This window comes from Lithobates pipiens, unplaced genomic scaffold (assembly GCF_037356315.1).
Source record: "Lithobates pipiens isolate NorthernLeopardFrog02 unplaced genomic scaffold, aLitPip1_a1.2 Scaffold_28, whole genome shotgun sequence".
Taxonomy (NCBI): Eukaryota; Metazoa; Chordata; class Amphibia; order Anura; family Ranidae; genus Lithobates; species Lithobates pipiens.
In genome coordinates, this window is record NW_027507789.1 from 165,407,139 (window position 1) to 165,423,413 (window position 16,275).

Sequence of the window (16,275 nt, forward strand, 5' to 3'; positions counted from 1 at the left end):
AACTGTGGTTAGAAATCATTTAGAAACATGGCACAAAGTACTACATGTACTTGTCACATAACATAATCTTTATATCTATATATAAAAGCATACATATAAAAAAGCCTCTATACAGCCCTTACGAAATACCAGCTCAGAAAATATTTGTGTTCAATTTATTGCTATACAATGTTCAATGCAACACATCCATTTTGTAACAATGGTAGTTACAGTTGTGCTCATAAGTTTACATACCCTGGCACAATTTATGATTTCTTGGCCATTTTTCAGAGAATATGAATGATAACACAAAAACATTTCTTTCACTCTTGGTTAGCATTTAGCTGAAGCCATTTATTAATCAACTGTGTTTACTCTTATTAAATCAAGCAACAGAAGCTACCCAATTGACCCTGATCAAACTGTAGGGGGGTCTGTATTGTTAGGGGGGTCTGTGCACTGTGGGGGGGGCTGTATTGTTAGGGGGGTCTGTGCACTGTAGGGGGGGTCTGTATTCTTAGGGGGTCTGCACTGTAGGGGGGGTCTGTGTACTGTAGGGGGTTCTTTACTGTGGGGGGCTGCACTGTAGGGGAGTCTGTATTGTAGAGGGGGTCTGCACTGTAAGAGGGGTCCTGCACTGTAGGGGGGTCTGTACTATAGGGGGTCTGCACTGTAGGGGAGGGGTCTGTACTGCAACAGAAGCTACCCAATTGACCCTGATCAAACTGTAGGGGGGTCTGTGCACTGTAGGGGGGTCTGTGCATTGTAGGGGGGGCTGTATTGTTAGGGGGGTCTGTGCACTGTAGGGGGGTCTGTATTCTTAGGGGGGTCTGCACTGTAGGAGGGGTCCTGCACTGTAGGGGGGTCTGTACTATAGGGGGTCTGCACTGTAGGGGAGGATTCGGCACTGTAGGGGAGGATTCGGCACTGTAGGGGGGGTCTGCACTGTGGGGGGAGGGGTCTGTACTGTAGGGGAGCATACTGTACTGGGTGTGCACTGTAGGAGGAGGGGTCTGTACTGTAGGGGAGGATTCTGCACTGTAGTGGGGTCTGTACTGTAAGGGAGGATTTTGTACTGTAGGGGGGTCTGTACTGTAGGGGAGGATTCTGTATTGTAGGGGGGGTTTGCACTGTAGGGGGGAGAGGTCTGTACTGTAGGGGGGTCTGTGCTGTAGGAGGGTCTGCACTGTAGGGGAGGATTCTACTGTAGGGGACGATTCTGTACTGTAGGGGGGTCTGTACGGTAGGGAGGGGGTCTGCACTGTAACATGCAGGGGGTCCATAGCTGTGAGGGGCAGGGTGCTGTGTAATGCAAAGGGGTCCAGAGGTACAAGGGCTGTGTAATGTAAAGGGGTCCAGAGATTCAGGGTGCTGTCTAATGAAAAGGGGTCCAGAGGTGCAGGGTCCTGTGTAGTGTAAAGGGGTCCAGAGGTACAAGGGCTGTGTAATGTAAAGAGGTCCAGAGGTGCAGGGTGCTGTGTAATTTAAAGGGGCCCAGAGGTGCAGTTGTGGAGGGGGGGTACACAGTAGTGACAAAAAGATATTGAAGGATGCAGAGGTATGCAGGGGGCACAGTGGGGTGTTTTTACATTTTAAGGTGGGAGGGTGCCAGATATAGGATGCGCCCTGGGTGCCAAATGATCTAGGTACGCCCCTGGTAACAAATGTGTTACAGTTTCACAGGTCAAGCAAAATTCTAGGACTTAGCATGTTGGGTATCAGTTTGTTCAGAAAAACCTAATCTTTTATATTTTATCAAAAAAGTTGATTAATATGTTGCATTTGTTTTCACTTAAATTGAGTTTGTCATATTTTTACTAGAAATTTGTGCTTGTGTAGCAGTAAACCCCGAAGGAGCTGCTGGTTTTATTGGGCTTACCGTTACCTTCTTGACTGCTTCTCCGTCTAGGGATTTCCATGGTAGATGGCCCAAAGAAATGTGGAAAGTGACACTGAATCTTCTTTTGGGTTATTTATTTGAAACAGAAACAGAGTCTCTCAATTAAGGGTAGAGTGTTAGAAGTAAGTTCATGTACTTTAGACTGCAAAAATGGAGAATCTCTTATAGGAAAATCCAGAGAAGAGCGACCGTTTCACAACTGGATTTTACAACCCCCGGATAGACCTCCTCTCACTAGGCCTAGCAGCCGGTAGGGTGTTAAGTAAAGTCTCTGCCACAGACTTGCAATGTATACTTGAGCGTAGGATATTTGACAAAGTCTCTGCCACAGACTTGTGATGTTACTGAGGGACGTAGACAAACTTAAATGAGCTATCATACGGTAGCAGTGCCTCTCAGCCGAGCCAGCGATACAGTATGAGTGTAGATCCAGGTTGTGTCGTCCAACTAAGCCTCCAGGCTCCTTCAGAGAACCCAGCCTTGCACATGGCCTTCTCCTGAAGAGTCCTCCCCTGGGGTTTTTCCAGTTGCTGGGCCTCTCCCTTCAGATGAGACAGCACCGGACCACCTTTGGATCAAAAGGGCCCGAAATCCATTCAGGCCTGTCCCTGCAGTTGCGTTGCCACGGGCTAGCCAGCCCCGAGACTCTAATTGCATGGTTTCGCACCCCAGGCCAGGAGGGCCATGGGGCAGGGTCAGGAGGACCACCCGAACCGAACAAGCAGAAAATAATCTCCGGAACCCCGAAGCACGTGATGTCGGTACCTTAAATACCACCTCCCAGAATTCACAGCAGGAGAACACTCCCACTGGGCTGGTTCCGAGAGAACAGTGGCATTCAACACCCAGATAAACTGCGTTCTTACTCTTGCCGGCGGTGACAGCGACACCTGCGGTCAAGGAGAACCCAGTGCAACCCAGCTGGATTGGTACTGAAACCAGAAATTTAGAAAATTAGCCCCAAAACCCTACTGTGGTTTCAGGAAAATTAACTTTGAAAAAACATAGCGCCTGCTCGTCAGGAGCCAGCGCTACACTTGAAAACCATGTTTTACTCACCATGATCTCTGCAGTCAAAACAAATATAATACTTGAGAGTTTAACCAAATCTTTAGGCCGAACATATATTTTTTTTAACATGTATGCAAAAAAAATGCATAAACAACACTGCAGCAAAAAGGGTTAAAGGAAAATGGAGCAAATAGGTAATACAGATAAAAGTCAGTGTAATGTTTGACTGCAGTATATATTTAAACTGTTGACAGGTATGTATAGAGCTGATGTGATGACAATGACATCTTGCAGGAAAACATGAATCAGCAGCTCTGTCTATATTCATAGATTGTTTACATTGTACATACCACTATTTACATGTGGCACACTTGCCTACAAAAATGATAACTGCATTTTTTCCCCCCTTATTGTCCCGTGGTTTGCTTTTCTTAAGCGATCGTATGACTGGTTTGAGTATAAATAGAGAGGTTTGTACTCTGAACTTGCCCAATAAAAATAGTTTCAACCTCCAAAGCTACACTCTTAGCATTGACTGGGAACTGGTTGGCCTCTAAGCCTGCAACTCCACAAAGTACAATATGTACCTACAATAAGTACATGCAATTTGAGAAATAATCTTTCCTGGGAAAATAATAGTTTGTGGGGCACTCATATATTTTGAAGGCCGATTTTCAATCTCTAGAAATCCTTACCTTTTATCATTATCCTAATTTATTGCTCTGCATGCAATATGCTAGACCAGGTATCTCCAAATGTGTTAAACAAAGGGCCAGTTAACTGTCCTTCAAGTTTTAGGGGGGCCAGATTGTGGCAAGTAGGGGTATAATGTCCTGGGCCAGCATCAGTGAGAATGTCCTGGGCCAGCATCAGTGAGAATAAACATGGCCTCAGAGTTGGTGATCAGTAGGAGGAGGAGCAGTGCCCTTCATACCATCATTGGTATAAGTGGAAGAAATAGTGCCCCAAGGTTGATGTCGGTGGAAAGAATAGTAACCCACAAAGAAAATGCAGCGCTCACATATACAATTATAAAAAAAAAGTGATAATAATTGTGTGACCAAATATAACACAGTGTGAGTGTGAAAACACAAATGAGATGTAAAAACAAAAAATAATTTGACAATAGGAAAACAAAAAATAAATGAATAAATAATGTCCACCAAATTGAAGAAACAAGAGGAAAAGGGTTGAGTCAAAAAGTCCTGATGTAAATGGACGTTATCAGTAAGTTGACATCACTGAGGCGTCAATGGGAACATACCTCTTAAGTCATGCAGGCTTGTTGTGATATTCACCATTTAAAGTGAAGACAATCACAGATCCAGGTCACTACGATCACAATTCCGAGTCTGAACAGCATTGGTCATCAGCAAGTTCACAGTAAAACATACGGGTGAAGTTCACATGGAGGGAAGGAGGGCTAAAAGATATCCACGTACTCACACGATGAAACCAAAACTTAAAGAAAGGTTCCACTTAGTGTGATATCGTTTAAAAAAAATAGGTTTAATATTTCAAATGTAGACAATAAGGCTCTTACAGAGACATGGCCGGCACACATGGGTGCGCGATGTGGTCTGTGTGGGCCCGTGTGCGCACAGCGTGAATTCCCCCTAGCGGGCCAATAAAAGGCAGCTCTGCCCCTTGTTAATTGCTGATTTGTCTCTTCAGCTTCCAGTGTTCCTGTTCCTAACTCTGTGTACCTGTGTCTACCTATTGTGACCCGGATCATCTTGACCACCCCTGAATCTCTCCAGTGCTTGACCAACGGCTTGTTAAAAGGACTTCTCTGCTTGGCTGCTCTCCGTGTTTGACCATCAGCTTCTCTAAAGGACTTTGCTTCTGCCTGACTTCCGTGTTCAACCCCTGGCTTGCTCAAAGGACTTGCTATTGTTGATACCCCATGTTTGACCCTCGGCCTGCCCTAAGGACTTGCTACTGCCTAACCCTGTGTTTTGATCCTAGGATCCCAGGATCCTCTCTATTTGCCGGACCCTTGTGTATGACCTCGGCCTGCCTAAGGACTCCTCTACACCCAGACCTCTGTGCTTGACCCTCGGCCTCCTCATCTGATCCAGCTCCAGTTCCCTTCTCCGGATTAAGGTGTTTGAGACCCGGCCAGGCTTCTCATCGGTCCAGTGTCAAGTCCGCTCTGTGCGGTCCTACTCTCTGCCAGAAGATATCCTCGCAAGCCTTATCCACATACTAGCGACCCATGCCTCTCCGTGACCGAAACCCTCTGTGCCACCTTCAGGGGTATAGCACACTCAGTTGCAAGGGAAGCCGCTCTCAGCATCTCGGCCCTGGTAAGCACCTGACAAGTTTAGAGGCTTTTTTTGGAATGCAAAAAAATGGGTTCAGAAGCTGAGTTTAGAGGCATTTCGAGCGCCAAACGCTTCTAAACGTGGTAACTTGCATTTAGCGGCATTTCGTTTACAGGTGTTTTTAATTTTTGGCTATTTTGAATTTTTTTTTAAACGCTTCTAAATGCAAACGTGGCCAATACGCAGCTAAACGCTGCATGTAAATATGGCAAAACAGACCTTTTAAACTTGGGTTACTATCTGTCAATTTAAATCGTTCAGGAGAGGTTGTGAAAACATCCGTGTACATGAAGCCATAGACGTCATCTGAGGTATCAGAGTTGGTGGTCAGAAGGAGGAGGAGCAGTGCCCCATCATTGGTATAAGTGGAAGAAATAGTGCCCCAACGTTGATGTCAGTGGAAAGAATAGGTCCCCATCATTGATATCAGTGAAAGGAATAGTAAACCAAGGGCCGTATAAAGGATAGCAAAGGGCCAGAGCTGGGAGACCCCTGTGCTAGACCAACAGTTCTCAACCAGGGTTCTGCGAAACACTAGGGCTCTTTTAGAGTTTGTTAAGACTTCCTTGAGCAACGAGCAGTTTCTGACTCTCAGATAAGCAACCATAGACAACAATGATCTTTTTAGCTACCTGTAATGAGGGATTCTTCCCAAATCACCACAAACATAAGGAAAATTATTTCCAGTTACCACTACATTAATTTACTCTGAGCTGTAGATATGGTAATTTATAACAGGGGTTAGTTGAGACTGGAAATGTATTTTTAATGGTTCCTTTGTGTTAAAAGGCTGATAAAAGCTGTTCTAGACACTAGGGATACATTTTTTAAATGTCTTTATATGAGATTCACACAACTCTCACCTAGGATTCACACATTTTTCAAATTGAGCCTAATTATAAAAATAAGGTAATCTAAGGTAATTATGTGAATCTTATGTGAAAACATTTATAAATAGACCCCTCTATCTCAGTCTTAAAGTATGTAGTAGGTCATATGGGTTGCAAAAAATATGTACCAAAAAAATGGTGCCTTATTATTTATTTTATAAGTTCGCACAGTTCCAGTAATTCATTCACTTTAAAGGAGGCAGATGATTGTTTATATGTTCTCATACATATAAACAATCATCTGCCTCCTTTAGAGTCCATTCACACAGGGGCAACTTTGGATCCGACTTGAAGTCGTCCCAAGTTGCCTCAAGTTGCGCAACATGATAAAATCAATGTAAGTGAATGAGAGTCGTCTTAATGTACACTACTGAAGTTGCTCCGACTTCAGAAAAGGTTCCTGTACTACTTCAATCCGACTTCTAGGCAACTTGTGCCCATTGATTTCAATGGAAGTTGCCTCCAAGTCAGATCCCCTGTCTTAACTGAAGCAACTTTCCAGGAAGTAAAAATATTTTTCTAGGCAAACCCCTCCCTCCCACAGAGCTGATTATTATGTGATTGGCCACTGGTAAAGTCTCCTCTCCTGGAAGCAACTTCAAGTTGCCTTGTAAGTTGCCTCAAGTCGTGCTGTGATTCATACTCAAGTCATGTCCAAGTTGCCTCCCAAAGTCTCGCTGGAAGTTGTGTTGCCCCTGTGTGAATGGACTCTTAAAGTGAACGAATTACTGGAACTGTGCAAACTTATAAAATAAATAAGGCGCTATACATGTTCATATAAAAAAAACTGGCACGGGGGGGGCGTGGCCTGACGCGAATGGCGACGGATGCTTGATTGAGTGCTCCTGATGCTTGCGGAGCTATCCGTCGCCATCCACGCGATACGCTGCACAATACCGGCCTAAGCTACCTCGGCCAGCTTGCTGAGACCCGCTGCAGTGTCCCGGACGGATATTGCGGCGCTCATCGATCCGTGGACTCCGGGGATTCGCCGCGTTGTTGTCCTCTGGCCGCCGCCATCTTTCTTCCCCGAGGCCTCCCGGAAAAACCTTGGCCCTGTCGTCTGGAGAGGTAAGGGGCCTTCATCGGTCTCCCCCCATTCACCCTCCTGCCAGGATCCCTCCGGTGGCGTTCCCTTGACTCTGGGGCACTCGGGGAGGCTGCGGCCGGCTCCGGCCTAGTGCGGCCTAGTAAGGCCTACGAATCCCCGGTGTTTCCTGCGGCCACCGCCCGGGATCGCGCTCCGCAGCCGTTCCGGCCTACCACCACGGCCGAGGGATCAGCATTCCTACTGGAGAAGTGGACTAGCTATGGCTGAGTAGGAGCACACTTTTCTGGAGCGCCCGGTCGCCTCTCGACCACCCCGACTATTTCAGTGCCTTACAGAGCACTATGCACTCCGCTAAGAAGAAGGGAGCCAAGCGGAACAACAAACTATTGAAAGCAGCATCCCAAACCCCGACCTCCGCAGAGCTTAGCCAGTTATTTCACCGCCAGCAATTTCTATCCCCGGAGGCCAAGATGGCGGCGACTCGCACGGAGGAGGAGAGCGTGTCCCCGGGCCACTTTCACATATAGAGCCATCTGCCGGTGTATGCTATCGGGAATTTCCGCCGGACCTCCGCCCCATGGACGACGAACTAAGGCGGGCTGCCGTGCCGACAGGCGGAGTGGACGCTGAACTGCGCATGCTGCTCCAAGCGTTACCGACGAAGGCGGACATAACAGCTCTGATAGGGACTGTGGAGGCGGCGCACCGCAAAGAGATGGCGGCAGTTAAAGCAGACGTATCGGCGCTTAATTCCAGGGTGGAGGCGGGGGAGACATCTCTGGCTGCTTTTGAACAATGTGTAGCGGCGGTGGAGAGACTCCAGGAGGCACACGCAGAGACTCTGGTGGCACAACAACTCCACTTGGAGGAAATAGAGGACAGGAGTCGCAGGAACAACCTGCGACTCCGGGGCTTACCTGAGGCTACAGGCCCTGAAGACTTGCAGGATACCGCGCTTGCTATCTTCCGCGCTATAGAAGGCATCGAGCTCCCGGACCGGGTGGGGATCGATCGGATCCACAGAGCGCTAGGCCCTAAACCTAGGGACCCCCTGCGGCCCCGGGACGTTATCTGCAGGATCCACCACTATCCTCATAAGGAACAGATCCTACGCAAAGCCTGGAGCGCCGGGGACCTGGAGTTCGATGGGGCGACCATTAAGATCCTCCCAGACCTTTCTCGCCCCACCCTGCAAAGACGGGCCATGCTGAGGCCGCTGCTTGACCTTGCTCGCAGAAGAAACATAACTTACCGCTGGGGATATCCACTATCAGTGACATTTAAGAAGGATCAGAGATTGTTTACTTTGCGGAAACCGGAATCCCTGCCTGCCCTCTTTACCTTTCTTGAAGCAGAGCCGGTGAGGATGCCTGACTGGCTAGCTTTCCTCCCACCAGCCCAAGGACAACCGAGTATGTTGGGACAAGGAGCTGAGGTGCCTCCCGGATTACACAGAGGTCGTCGCCGACCTAGAGCGGTCTCTCAGGAGGATGTCCGTGAATCTTGATCTGGCTCCCGGGTGCAAACGCCCAACTCCGTGTGACCGTACTCTGATGACCCCAACCCCAGGTTTGGAACTCACCTGCTAAGTTACGTTTTTGTTTTTTTTCTTTGCCCCTACGTTTCCAGTTACCTTTGCACCTTGACTGTCACCTGGCTCCCTCATGGTCCCCTGACACCACCCCCCTCCCCTTTTATTTTTTATTTTTTCTCTTTTTTGTGGGCCACCCGTCCCGAGAGGTTGAATGATCCTACCTGCATTTTACCAGCCCCCCCCCCCCTGGGAAATTGTGAGACGCTATGCCCCCACCCCTCGGTTGACTTATTTGTCTTGCTGGCTCTGCCTTGCCCGTCTGCCACGGGACACCCCTTCTCAGTTACGGCTAGAACACTCCACGCTCCAGTACCTACCCGGGGAGGACACCCTTTGCCACCGTTTGATGTGTGGGGAATCGAGTTACTGGGTCACCTGCCGCGAAGTCCCCCCATTGACAGCGGCCCTGAGAGTCGCAGTCCTGTGAACCCCTCGGCCGGACATACAGACGTGCAGTCTGGACGGATGGGGGATGGGTTTGATATGGCTGCACGCTCGAAGCCCTGATGACATGGGGGTTCTGGGGACATAGACATCCACTGGATTGCAGATATATTGAGGGATTCTGTCGCAGTTGTGTGTTTAGTTGGGGGTGGGGAGACGGGCTACCAGGACGTTGGGCACCACTTGGTGGGATGTTTGTCCTGTATTCTGAGCCGCTCTAGCTGATGCTCGGCAGGCTTTTAAGGTATATCTGGGGAGGGTTGACGGTCTCTTACATAGCCTGGCAGATACAGGATACACAGCCCTCTTGCTGCGGCAATTTCTACATTTGGGGCCAGGTATCTACCAAAAGGCAGGTACGAAGGTGACGTATACCGTGGGGAATAAGAACACCTGTTTAGTTCACTTTTTTCGGTTTTTTATGTATTTGTTGTCTCCTTTATTCTGGTTTGGGGGTCATCCCTGTTGCAATATTATTGGAGTGATACATGTTTTTTCATTTTTATGATATGTCGGGGTGGGGGGGAGTGGCTGGGCGCTCTCTTTTTGAGCCCTGTCCTACCTCTCCCCCAAATAGGTTGGTGTATGCCGCTGGGTTCTGCCATACGGCTCCAAAGCGCCATATGCAAATATTATATTGTGCGAGGGACAAGGTGTTAGACTTTGTCCCATTTTCCTGACTCTCTTTCTCTTTCTTCTTTGACGTTTTTTCCTTTTCTTTCTGGTATCTGTTTTAACCTTCTGTTTCCTTCCCCTCTCTTCCCTTACCCTTTCCTTCCCGGTCCTTTCCGCCACCCGCCCCCCCCCCCCCCCCCCCGGGTCCCCTATGGCGTTCGACGGACTTACAGTGATGTTTCTAAATGTTAAAGGTCTTAACACGCCGGAGAAGAGGCGTATTTTACTAGATGATTTAAAACGGTCCCATGTAGACATAGCTTTTCTCCAGGAGACACACTTTAAGGATAATAAGCTACCTTATTTACGAAATAAGCTTTTCCCCCCGATAGCCTATCATTCCACAAACCCAACGGCTAAGTCCAAGGGAGTCTCCATACTGATATCCAGTAGGGTTCCCTGGAAGTGCCAGAGCTACAATCTGGACCCCGCGGGACGGTTTGCCTTCCTTAAGGGTACGGTAGGCCTCACGCAGCTTACACTGGCAGCGATATATGCCCCTAATGACCATCAGGCCACATTTCTGGAAGAGACTTTGGAGCGTCTTCAAGACTTTAGAGAGGGCCAGTTGATTATAGGGGGAGACTTTAATGCCCCACTGACTCCCTTAGTAGACACTTCCTCTGGAAGGACCTCCATCCCCCTAGGCCAACTCAAGCGTATGTCTAAGACGTTCCATAAATCACAGCTGATAGACGTTTGGCGTCTGCAGCATTCGGGAGAGCGTGACTATACCTACTATTCCTCTGTACACCAGGTGTACACTAGGATAGACTACTTCCTGATCCCCCCACGCGCAACTGCATGCCATTGAACACACATCTATTGGAATTAGGACTTGGTCTGACCATGCACCCATATTTTTGACATACCGTAAGTCTGATCACGCCCCTTCCAGACACCGATTCTGGCGTCTGAATGAGAGCCTCCTGCAGACGCCGGAGGTGCTGGCGGAGGTGTCTAGGGAGCTGCATTGTTACTTCCAGGAGAATGCCCGACCTGGTTGCGCACCTGGGATTTTGTGGGAGGCTCACAAACCAGTGATTAGGGGGATCCTTAATAAGCATGGGGCCCAAATTAAACGGGAACGTACCCAACAACTTACCCAGCTCTTACAGAAACTTGCTGTTGCTGAGGGCAAACATAAGCATAGTCCCACACTGTCCTCGGAATCTGACTTGACAACCTTACGGAAACAGATCAACGATCTCCTCCACTACAGAGCTAAGGCACACTTACAGATCTGCCGTAGAACGACATATGAATCAGGGGAAAAGTGCGGAAAATTGTTGGCAAGAATGGTCAGAGACTTAAAACTTTCCACATACATCCCTCACATTACCAAGGCAGGGGGCGACAGGGAAGCCTACCCACACATCACACGGGAGTTTCACTCCTTCTACTCCACCCTGTACAACCTGCCTCCGGTGACAGCGCCCCAATCAGAAATGGAAGAATACATAGCGACCTCTCAATTGCCCTCTCTCTCGCCTGACACGCAAAGAATCTTAGACTCTCCCATAACTTTACCAGAACTCCAAACGACCATAAAGTCCCTAAAACCTGGGAAAGCGCCGGGTCCTGACGGCTATACCTTACAATATTACAGAACCCTATTCCCAGTCTTGGGCCCCCAACTACTTACGGTTTTTAATGCCATGGGGTCGGGAGAAACATTCGCCTCCGCTACCCTGGCTGCCCATGTCTCCGTGATCCCTAAGGAGGGGAAAGACCCGGCGTCCTGTGGCAGTTATAGACCTATATCGCTGCTGAATGTGGATCTTAAACTATTCACCAAAATACTGGCTACTCGGCTGGCATCGCATCTCCAGCAACTTATCCACCTAGATCAAGTGGGTTTTGTCCCGTCGAGGGAAGCTAGAGATAGTACCACCAAAGTGCTGAATTTGTTACATATTGTGAAATCAAAGAAGACCCCGTGTCTATTTTTAAACACTGATGCCGAAAAGGCATTCGACCGGGTTAACTGGTCGTTTATGTTTACAGTACTTCGACATATAGGACTGGGGGAGGTGATGCTGAGCCGCATAGCTAGTATATATAGTAACCCTACAGCCCAGGTGAAGGCAAACGGTGTACTATCAGAACCTTTTAAGATCACCAATGGGACGAGACAGGGCTGCCCATTGTCCCCCCTCCTTTTCGCTCTGTCCTTGGAACCGTTTTTAGCCAAGATCAGAATGAACCCTGATATACAAGGGGTGGCAATTGGCCGACTGCAATGTAAGTTGTCAGCCTATGCAGATGATATGCTCTTCTCCATCACTAACCCAATTATTTCTCTACCGAACCTCCTTAGTGCATTCGAGACATACGGGAAACTCTCTAACCTTAGGATTAACTTTATTAAATCTGAAGCAATGGGAATATCTATTCCGGCACGTACCCTTTCGGTGATACAATCCACCTTCCGATTTAGATGGACCTCCTCTGCCCTGACCTACCTGGGCACGAAAATCCCAACTGACCTGTCTCGCATCTATGACTATAACTTTCCCCCATTGTTGATAAAGATCAGGACACTGTTAGACACATGGCATAAGGGACTACACTCATGGTTTGGGAGATGCAATCTACTAAAAATGAGTGTGCTGCCTAAGTTGTTATACCTCTTTCAGGCTCTCCCAATCAGAATACCTCCCACATATTTTAAACAGGTGCAGACTCTGTTTGCCCAATTTGTCTGGGCATTCAAGAAGCCGTGCATACCACGTGCCCAACTTTCTGCGCCAAAACAATATGGGGGACTGGCACTCCCCGATGTTAGGAGATACTACCAAGCAATACACTTAGGCAGAGTCGTGGACTGGGGGCGACATCAAGAAGTGAAATTATGGGTACAGATAGAACAACATCAGGTAAACATTCCCCTGCGATCTGCGCTATGGTGTGGTGACTCCCTCCCCCCTGAGATAAAATCGCATCCTTTGATAGGGAACACTCTGACGCAATATCTTCAGGCGACACTTCAAAACTCCCTGACTACCAAAACATCTCCCTTGACCCCGATTCTGGGTAACCACCGGTTCCCCCCTGGGAATTCACCTACACGCTTTAGGACGCTGAGGGATTCAGATTGTTTTACGGCTGCACGATTTGTGTGGCAAGGTAGGTGGCCTTTGTTAACGGAGCTAACCGACCCCGCGGGCTCATTCCAGCTCTCCTTCTGGGAACGCAGTACAGATACACCATTTTCTTCAAAGCATCCCAAATCCCCAGTCTTACACACGACCGCTGACCTCATACGAGGAATTCCTCACGGGCACGGAACCAATTTCTCGGGTCCTCTCTAAAATGTATTCGACACTGAATACACCAGCCCACCCGCCGAGCCTAGCGTGCTTGGACAAGTGGGAGGCAGAGCTTCAATGAACCTTTACTGCAGTCCAGAAGCAAAATATAATTGACCATTCTCTTAAAACGTCGCTGTGCACTAAAATTCAAGAGACCAATTATAAAATCATGACACGGTGGTATCTTACACCTAGTCGCCTACACGCCATTTTCCCAGACACGTCAGCATGTTGCTGGTGATGCCATGAGGAAAGGGGGTCTATGTTACATATGTTTTGGTCCTGCCCTAAGTTGACGCCTTTCTGGACTGCAGTACGCACGGTGTCTCAAAAATTTACGGACCTGCTGATTCCCAATGACCCGGCGTTCTTTCTACTCCATGTATCCACCCTGCCCCCCAGAAGATATAAGAGATCTATACTGCGACATTTGACTAACGCAGCCAAGTCCTGTATCCCCCTACTTTGGAAACAGGACTGTCCTCCGACCGTAGCAATGTGGTTGAGGAGGGTAGAAGACATGAATAAAATGGAGGACTTGGTGCTGACAGCACAACACAGACAGGACACCTACAGGAAAACCTGGTCTCTCTGGAATATGTTCATACTTTCAGATGAAGGAAAGTCCCTGCTTGCAACTTGAGCTGTTGTGATTATACAGACATTAGGCAGTATACGGTCCAACCCCATGGACATGTATCTCAGTCGCACGCCTCACATTGTCCCTCCACGCCCCCCCTTCTCTCCCGATCCTCCCCCCTTTCCCCTGTAACTTACCTTTCTTTCTTCTCTCATTCTTTTCTGGTAGCGATATTTCGGCCTTTATTGTTTAGACCTTGGATATACCAACGAACTGAGCCTCGGGGGCATATAGACCCGGGTTATATTTTCTTTCTTGTGCTGTTGGAATATGCACTGTGTTTTATATCCTGTCAAGATGTGTGATTTGGAGGCTGCGACCTCCATTTTTATGCTACCGCTGTATGTTAAACGGGCCCTTGCCCCATTGTTGAAAACTAATAAAATATATATTTGAAAAAAAAAAAACTGGCACAAATAAAATTGCATCAGACTCAAGTGTGCACATTAATCACCTCAATACAGGGCACTTACACCCCCTTCCTGCCCAAACTAATTTTCAGGTTTCAGCACTCTCACAGTTTGAATGACAATTACTCAGTCATGCAGCACTGTACCCATATGAAACTTGCGTTCTTTTTTTCACACAAATAGAGCTTTCTTTTGCTGGTATTTAAACACTAGTGAGTTTTTGTATTTTTTGTACTATAAATTAAAAAAAAAAAAATTGGTGACAAAAATGCCCTTTTCTTTGTTTCTGTCATAAAATTTTGCTAATTAGTAAATTTTCTTTTGGCCAAAATGTAAACTGCTACATATCTTTGGTAAAAATAACCCAAATTAGTGTATATTATTTGGTCTTTGTGAAAGTTATAGAGTCTACATCTATGGTGCCAATCACTGAAAACTGATCACATCTAATCAGGCCTTCAGTACATCAGGTTTATCTCATTTCTTGAGACACTAACAAGTCAGGAAAGTTCCTCTTTGGATAGCAAACACCCCAACGTATAATCTATGAGGCATAATGAGTCTTTTGAATGGTTCATTTTTTTCCAAAAGTTTTTGGAAAATGTGTAAAAAAATGAAAATGCATTTTTTTTTACACAAAGTTGTCAATTTATAAGATATTTCTAACCCATAGCATGTATATGGCAAAAATTACACCCCAAAATACATTCTGCTACTCTTCCCAAGTATGGCGATACCACATGTGTGAGACTTTTACACAGCCTGGCCACATACAGAGGCCCAACATTGAAGTAGCACCTTCAGGCATTCTAGGAGCATACATTACACATCTCATTTCATTCCTACCCATCACACTTTTGAAGGTCCTGGAGCACCAGGACAATGGAATTACCCACAAAATGTACCCATTTTGGAAAGAAAACACCCCAACATATATTCTGTGAGGGATTGGCTGCAAATAGGTACTCGGGTACTCTTATGGGCTGAAGACAGGTACTCGGGTAACTTGATGAGCTGCAGACAGGTACTCGGGTATTCTGATGGGCTTGTGACAAGTACTTGGTTACTCTGATGGGCTGGTGACAGGTGCTCGAGTACTCTGGCTGGTGACAGATACTCGAGTACTATGATTGGCTGGTGACAGGTACTTGGGTACTCTGATGGCCTGGTGACAGGTACTCGGGTACTCTTATGGCCTGGTGACAGGTACTCGGGTACTCTGATGGGCTACAGATAGGTACTTGGGTACTCTGATGGGCTGGTGACCAGTACTCATATGAACTGTGACAGGTAGTCAGGTGAACTGTGACAGGTACTCGGGTACTCATATGGACTGTGACAGGTACTCGGGTACTCATATGGACTGTGACAGGTACTGGGGTTCTCATATGAACTGTGACAGGTACTCATATGGACTGTGACAGGTACTGGGGTTCTCAGATGAACTGTGACAGGTACTCAGATACTCATATGGACTGAGACTGGTACTTGGGTACTCTGATGGACTGACAGGTACTTAGATGGACAGTGACAGGTACTTTGATGGGTGGTGACAGGTCCTCTTTATTGAGGGGGGCAATCAGTGTGATTGGTGTATACAGTAAGCGGTAACGAGATGTAACCACAATCTCCGCCACGCACGCGATCGGTGTGAGGAGGACAACCTGGTAACATCTCGTTACTGCTTTTTGTTGACATTTAGTGATCGGCTGTAAAAGGATCACAGCCGATCACTTGGTAAACAGCCACTGGCCAATGGCTGTTCACCAGCATCGGTGACACGCGCATGTTCTGTGCAAAGTGGGACGTTTGCGCGCATGCGCCGTGCAAAGAGGTTAGGTGCGGCTGTTTTGAATATTTATGAGGGCCTCAACCAATCCCCAGTAAAGGGGTGGCAGGGGGCAGGCTCATCTCATAAATAGGCATGAGCCATGTCAGCAGGGAAAGTTGAGTGGAAGATGGAGATTTAGTGTTGTGGAGGCTGTCGGTGGCCCAATGGGTACCCCCTAGTCTGGGGGGGGGGGTGTAACCTTGGGCCGG